Source organism: Arachis duranensis, chromosome 4 (genome assembly GCF_000817695.3).
Source record: "Arachis duranensis cultivar V14167 chromosome 4, aradu.V14167.gnm2.J7QH, whole genome shotgun sequence".
NCBI classification, from domain to species: Eukaryota; Viridiplantae; Streptophyta; class Magnoliopsida; order Fabales; family Fabaceae; genus Arachis; species Arachis duranensis.
In genome coordinates, this window is record NC_029775.3 from 74,386,319 (window position 1) to 74,393,010 (window position 6,692).

Sequence of the window (6,692 nt, forward strand, 5' to 3'; positions counted from 1 at the left end):
CGAGACCAAAAAGGACTGCAGATGCTGTTGGATTCTGACCTCCCTGCACTCGAAGTAAATTTTCTGGAGCTACAGAAGCCCAATTGGCGCGCTCTCAACGGCGTTGGAAAGTAGACATCCTGGGCTTTCCAGCAATATATGATAGTCCATACCTTGCCCAAGATTTGATGGCCCAAACCGGCGTAGCAAATCAGCCTCAGAAATTCCAGCGTTTAACGCTGGAACTGGCATGAAACTTGGAGTTAAACGCCCAAACTGCCATGAAAGCTGGCGTTTAACTCCAGAAAAGGTCTCTACACGAAAATGCTTCATTGCTCAGCCCAAGCACACACCAAGTGGACCCAGAAGTGGATTTTTACGTCATTTACTCATTTCTGTATACCTTAGGTTACTAGTTTACTATTAATAGGATCTTTGGACATTGTATCAGTACCTCATGACACTTTACACGTTTTCTTTGTGTATCTTCCACGGCATGAGTCTCTAAACCCCATGGTTGGGGGTGAGGAGCTTTGCTGTGTCTTGATGAATTAATGCAATTACTACTGTTTCTCATTCAATCATGCTTGCTTCCATTCTAAGATAATACTTGTTCTTAACCCGAATGAATGTGATGATCCGTGACAATCATCATCATTTTCAACTATGAACGTGTGCCTAACAACCACCTCCGTTCTACCTTAGATTAAGTAGTTATCTCTTGGATTCTTTTACCGGAATCTTCGTGGTATAAGCTAGAACTGATGGCGGCATTCAAGAGAATCGAAACCCTACATACAGCTTGCCATGGAAGGAACCTTGCGTGTTTGATGAAGAAGACAGTAGGAAAGCAGAGATTCAGAGAACAGAGCATCTCCAAAACCTCAACCTATTCTCCATTACTGCAAAACAAGTAATCATTTCATGTTCTTTTGTCTTTCACAATCAATCCTGATAATTTCTGATATCCTAACTAAGATTTACAAGATAACCATAGCTTGCTTCAAGCCGACAATCTCCGTGGGATCGACCCTTGCTCACGCAAGGTATTACTTGGACGACCCAGTGCACTTGCTGGTTAGTTGTGCGGAGTTGCAAAAGTGTGATTGCAATTTCGTGCACCATGCTCAGTTCTTATGGAGAGCCTAGCTCTCCCCTTGCTTAGACTTTGGCCTTTGAAGTAAAGCTCTTCACAAGAGCTCTAGGCTCTTGGCAAGAGCTCTAGTCTCTTGCTCCTTGCGCGCCACGCTTTCTTTCTTTCTTCATTTTTTTCACCTACAAGTAATCAAAACGACCAATCAAAGTATCACAAAATTCACAAAGCTTAAAATTCATTTAAAAACCAATTAATTTTAGCTTAAACCTCATGATATTGTGTCAATTAAAGGGTGGTTGATTGATTCAGTAAAACCATGCGATTCCACTCCAAATTACTTACTTACAATGTAAAAAAGTGCATAAAACCTAATGAAACAAGTGAAAAATGCTTGCAAAGCTAGCATATGATGACTTGTCATCACGAGTATGCAAATGTTACAAATAAAAGAAAAGAAAGGGAATAAGGATGAGAGGGGAGGAGAAGAAAGTGGGAAAGGAGGAGGAAAGAAGGAGAAAGGAGAGAGAAAAGGAGAAGAATGGAGTATGCGAAGCGACGCGTACGTGTGGGTGAGCAAGAATCCAAGTGACGCGTACGCGTCGGTCACGCGTATGCGTGACCACTGATTGTGCTAAAAGCACAATACCAGCACCAAGGCAGCACAACACTCGGCCAAATCACCCATTGACGCCGATTTTTCATCCACGCGTACGTGTCGCTGACGCTTACGCGTGGGTTAACTAAAATATGGGTGACGCGCATGTGTCACCCACGCGTACGCATGGGCTGGCTTGTGCGCAAGGCACCCTTTCTGCACAGCTCCCGCGTAACCTTCTGTAAGGTTTATCGTCGCATGTGATGTGTGCACGTGGTTCACGTGCACGCGTGGAACGCACTTTTCTCTCTTTTTTTATATGCAGATGCAAATGCAGACTATATGCAGTAATAATGAGAAGAGTCACTAAATAAAGCTAAGAAAAGAGAAAGGAACAATCATACCATGGTGGGTTATCTCCAACCTAGCACTTTTAGTTATTGTCCATAAGTTGGACATTTGGTGAGCTCCTTGTCATAGTGGCTTGTGCTTGTACTGATCCAGGAATCTCCACCAATGTTTGTACTTCCAATAGCCTCTGGAATCCCAAACTAGGCGTAAAGAGCCTTCAAGCAAGTCAATGTAGGTGACAAGGCCCCAAGAGTATTGATTGCTGGAATGAATTCCAATGTCCCAGACCTTACTTTTGCACCCATCTTCTTGTTGATCATCATTTTTTCAACCAGGTGGCAAGCAATCTGAATTTTCACTGAAGCGGCCAAACAACTTCCTAGACCGATTTAATTGATCTCTACACCAACCTTTGCATTTCAACTTGGAGCATACAACCATATTGAACCTTTCGTGATAACTCCTACCACTAACCATCTTTCTCTTATGCTTAAAGCCACAAAGAACTCTAAGTTGACCAACCGTTTCTAGTAAACCATATTCAAGTGGGAAAGTAGAGGTTAAGGATAAGAACTTTACCCACTTGAATGTTGTGTTGCATGGTAACGGCTTCGGGGGAGGTGTTTCTGATGATCTTGCAAGCTCCACTCCCTTGTGTTCTTCCTTGACAACTTCCACCTCTTTGCAAGCTCCTTCAATTTTAACCTCTTTCTCTTGGTAGCTTTCTCCCAATTCAATCTCTTCTTCATTGCTTACCAAGGGCATGGGGGGTTGTGCTTCTTCTTCATTAATCTCCATTTCTTGATTAACTTCTTTAAAGTCTTCAACCATGATATGCCTTGGAGGTTGTACACCCTCCTCAGCATCAATTTCAAATGTCTTGGAAGGAGGCTCTATGACTTGACTTTCCTATGGAGGTTCCGTATCTTCTAAGTCTTCAACCACTTCTTTTTTTGTGATAATCTCAGCTTTTTCTAGTTGTTTTAGCATAAAATCGTACTCCTCCTTGATGATTTCCTTTCTATGACAACTTCCTTCAACTACTCTTTCATCTTCAAGGGTCTCTCCTAACTCCACATTTTGGGCCTCCTCTTGCTCCCCTAGAAATAAGGCCGCGTGTAACCGATCCATTGCGATTGTGTCCCTAAGACGATCCCTTCTCTCTTGTTCCATGTCAATATCATCATTGGAATCATGTTGCTCTTGGATTGATGGATGTGGATGCTCTTCCATGGAGGGCGATGATGGGATGGAGAGATCATTATGTGGTTGAAAAAGAGGTGCACTAGAGCTTGAAGGTTGCTTGTTGGGGGTATTCAATGATCCAATCTGTGAGTCGAGAGCTTGTAAAGCAGAGGTCAAACTGTTTAAGGTAGAGTTAAGTGTGTTTTCTATGGTCTTTTGTCTTTGGTGAACAACACTAAGAGTGTTGTTATCCAATGGAGGTTGGGGTGGATAGGAGGGTTCATTTGTTGGGAGAAAGGGCTCATAACACGGAGGTGGTTCCTCTTGATAAGGACATGGAGATGGTGTATATTGAGGTGGTGGTTCTATGTATGGTTCATATGGTGGTTGGTATGGTGGATAAGGGTTAAGGTCATATGAAGGTGAATGGTGAAAAGTGGCTTGTGAGTATGGTGGTTCAAAGCTATGTTGAGGAAGGGGTTCATAGACATGTTGTGGTGGGTATTGAGTGTCACGTAAAGGTCCACCATAACTATTGTCTTGGTATGCATCATGGAATGGTTGTTGCTCGTGGTATATTAGAGGGGGTTGTTCCCAAGAGAGTTTATCAAATCCTTGTGGCTCCTCCCATCTTTGATTGTTCCAACCATGGTGCATGTTGTCATTATAATCTCCTCTTCCTGCAACATAATTATAACCACGCTCGTAGCCAAAGGGGTGAGAGTTCATAGTAGAAAAGAAAAACAAAAACTAATAAAGATACAAAACTAAGTCTTAAAACTAACAAACAAGTAAAAAGAAAATATTTACAATAACCAATAATAAGGCACACGTTTGCAATTCCCCAGCAACGGCGCCATTTTGACGAATGGACTCTCGCGCGGTCTAAAATTTCACAAATAAATTCTCGTTGAAAGTATAGCTTCTAGACCGACAAAGAATCCTTTTCATGCAAAAGTTTGGTTGTCACAAGTAACAAACACCTAATAAAATTGATAACCGAAGTATTTAAACCTCGGGTCGTCTCTCAAGGAATTACAGGGAAGTGTTCTTATTATTGGTTATGAGTTGTATAAATTGGGGTTTTGGGGATGAGAAATGAGAAGAGTAAATTGTAGAGAAATTAGAATGATAACAATAAAAACTCTTGGCAAGGTATGAGAATTGGAAGTCCTATCCTAGTTATCCTTATCAATTGTGATGAGAGTTGTCCGTTGCTCCCACTAGGTCAACCTCTAACTATGAAGGTAATTCAAGTAGATAAATCAATATGAATCCTCAAGTCCTAGTCAACTCCCAAGGAAAGACTAAAGTTAATGGAATTCAAATCAACTAGCAAACATAACAATTATCCATCAACAAAGGAGTTTGATAACTCAAGCGTTACCAATTACTCAACCAAGGCCAAAAGGGTGAAAATCTAAATTAAAATTCTCCTAAGAATTTTATCAAACACTTGGAGGGCATAACACCAAATAGTAGAGAAGTAACAGGAGATAATAACATCCAAATAACCAATCTCAAATATCAGCAACATAGATCAAAAGAGAGCAATCTTAAATATGAAATACCTTAAATTATATTAAATAGAGAATCCAATCACAAAAGGGATGTATAGATCAAAGTATTAAAGTCAATACGAGTAGGAGAGAATTAAGTCAAGGAACATTAAACCTGGGAGAGAAGAGAAAATATAAAACATGCGATTTATATGAATAAGTGTGAGATTAGTGGATAAAATCCACTCAATTAAGCACAAGATGTACCACGAAATAGTGGTACATCAATATGCCTTGATGTCTGTATGTATATCTTGTGCCTCGTTTAGTATAGAATCATGAGAACGTTTTGCGCTTTTTGAATTCTGTTTTTGAGCTTAAATCCTTTATCGGGCTTCTAGAATATATATTATTTACCTCTATATAATATGTATAAGCTTTAGACTTGTCGTAACCTTTGATTAACCTTTTCTTTACGACACGAGGTAAGGCTTAGGGTAATTAGGGTGTTACAACAGACACTCAAGGCATCTCGGAACTAACAATTCAGTAAACAACATAAGTTGATCCATATTGTATTTTTTATCAAATCATTCCAGCTAGAACAATGAACATCCTATGTATTTTTAGCAAGGCAAGCCCAACAAATGTCTAACTATTCACACTAATGTAACCAAGTTGCAGAAATAAAAGAGATATGTATAAAGATAGGAGCATCAGACAGCAATAGCCACAAGTTAGTTGAGGCAGTTATTCGTTGATTAAAATTTAAATCACATCATGCTGTTCCCTAGAACGTGTCATCACAACTGGGAAACAATAGATGAAATAAGAGGCTATGATGACCGTACCTTCTTTTGCCAGAAGCTGGATCTTTTGTAAGTGACTCAATGTCGTCCACATGGATCAGATCATAAGTTCGAGGATACATTGAGAAAGGTTCGCACCTGAGAACAATAACAAAACATCTCAGATCCAAAACACTAACCCGTTGAAAACTGCAATACATGTTAATGAGAATGAAAATTTTTGCCAGAAAGAAGGGTCCTAATTAAAGAAACAAAACAAGTTAGAGTATATATGTACTTGAGTTATTTTTCAGAAAGATGAATAATAATAATTATCATTAAGACATTTACTATGAAAGATTTGCAAATTTGTCACACTATAGAAGACAAAATATTGAACTCCAAAGGCTCTTTCCGATATCCCTTTAAGTGAAAATACATGAAATTCTGAGCATAGAACTTACCAATCATGATAGACTCCTATAAAACCTCTGTCAAAAACTACATCAAGAGTTGATGACTTGCAGGCTGGTACTACATTCATAACCCACATAGGATCAGATTTTAGTGATGCCACAAAACCCCCAAATAATGCATTCATTACTATAAGAAAATGGAACATTTGTAACAAAAAATTTGTATCAAATTTAAAATTGTTACAAATTATAGTTTTTTTTGTAACAATAATTAGTTATTGTTACAAAATAAGAATATTTTGTAAGAACAAGAAATTTGTTACAAATTATGTTGGCTTTTGTATCGAATTGTTGTTTTGTTGCAAAATGTGATAATGTTTTATAACAAAAGATTATATTGTTGCAAAAATTCAAAATATTTTATAACAAAATATCTATTTGTTTTAGAAGCTCTAAATATTTTGTAACAAAAAACTAATTTGTCATAAAATATACTATTTTTGTAACAAGTTATTTATTTGTCACAAAATTCAAAGATTTTTTGTAAATAATAAAAAAATTTGTTTCAACATATTAAATGTAAGACTTTGAATTTTTAAAAATTAACATAATAAGTTATTTAAGATTTATTATATTTATTTAAGATTTTATATTTAAAAATTTATTTTACTAAAAATATTTAAGTAAAATTAATGATAATTTGAGTTTAAAATTATTTTAAAAATTAAATAATAAATCATTTATGATTTATTATATTTACTCAAAATAAATTTTTAGAGATTT

General features: G+C 37.4%; 1 pseudogene; it reads right to left on the bottom strand.

The window, feature by feature from the left end:
• Window positions 1-5,495: 5,495 nt before the first annotated feature.
• The window catches only part of LOC107484644 (uncharacterized), a 7,363-nt pseudogene continuing 6,166 nt past the window's right edge, over window positions 5,496-6,692 (bottom strand).